At 42.4% G+C, this 812-nt stretch overlaps 1 protein-coding gene across 1 annotated transcript in view; it reads right to left on the reverse strand.

The window, feature by feature from the left end:
* The window catches only part of LOC103583349 (carcinoembryonic antigen-related cell adhesion molecule 6-like), a gene marked incomplete at its 3' end in the record, with an annotated part of 7,938 nt that overhangs the window by 6,696 nt on the left and 430 nt on the right, over positions 1–812 (reverse strand). The window lies entirely within an intron of this gene.

The following is an 812-nucleotide window of genomic DNA, read 5'->3' on the forward strand; positions in this document are numbered from 1 at the left end:
CCGTCCAGACACCATGCATTTAATGAGTGTTAATTGAGCATCTTTTTCATGTCATGCACTGTGCCGGGTTCTGGGAATTCCATAGAGACCAGGATAGACATGGTCCCCGAGTTTGTGGAGTTTCTCGGTGGCAGTGAAGATGGGTACTCAGTGAACATCGTGGAACTAAGGAGTTCATAATAATGGAGAGCAGGGCTGTGATGGGACACCATCCGGGGTGTCCAGAGCCTGTGAAGGGGCCAGCTTCACAGGATGTGACCTGTGTTGTCACAAGGACAAGTACAATTAGAAATTTCCTGTACATAATATAATGCCATTATGTCACTGTGCTGAAATTCCTTTCTTATTTAACATTTTTATTTATTATTAGCATATTCACTTTTAAAAATTGTGATATTTCTTTATAGCTTTTGCCTGAACTCTCACTTCCCAAACCCCCTTCCTCCCTAGCCCCCATCTCTAGCATCCTTAGGTTTGTTCTCTCCTTCTGATAGTTCAATGCATTGTTGCAGTCTTTTCTTTCTTTCTTTCCTTCATTCCTTCCTTCATTCCTCCTCCCTCACTCTCTTCCTTGTTCCTGGCAGCCAGTTACGAGGGAGAACATGTGGTATTTCTGTTTCTTTGCCTGGCTTATTTCACTTAACACAATTTTCCCCAGACTCATCCATGTTGCTGCAAATGGCAGCATTTCATTCTTTTTTTATGGATCAGTAGTATTCCATTGTGTATATATACCACATTTTTTCCCCAGCAGGAATAATTTTATGGTTAGGGCTGCATTCTGTAGATGGTGTCACAGCCCTGGTTTCTCC

Source organism: Galeopterus variegatus, unplaced genomic scaffold (genome assembly GCF_000696425.1).
Source record: "Galeopterus variegatus unplaced genomic scaffold, G_variegatus-3.0.2 Scaffold22087, whole genome shotgun sequence".
Classification (NCBI taxonomy): domain Eukaryota; kingdom Metazoa; phylum Chordata; class Mammalia; order Dermoptera; family Cynocephalidae; genus Galeopterus; species Galeopterus variegatus.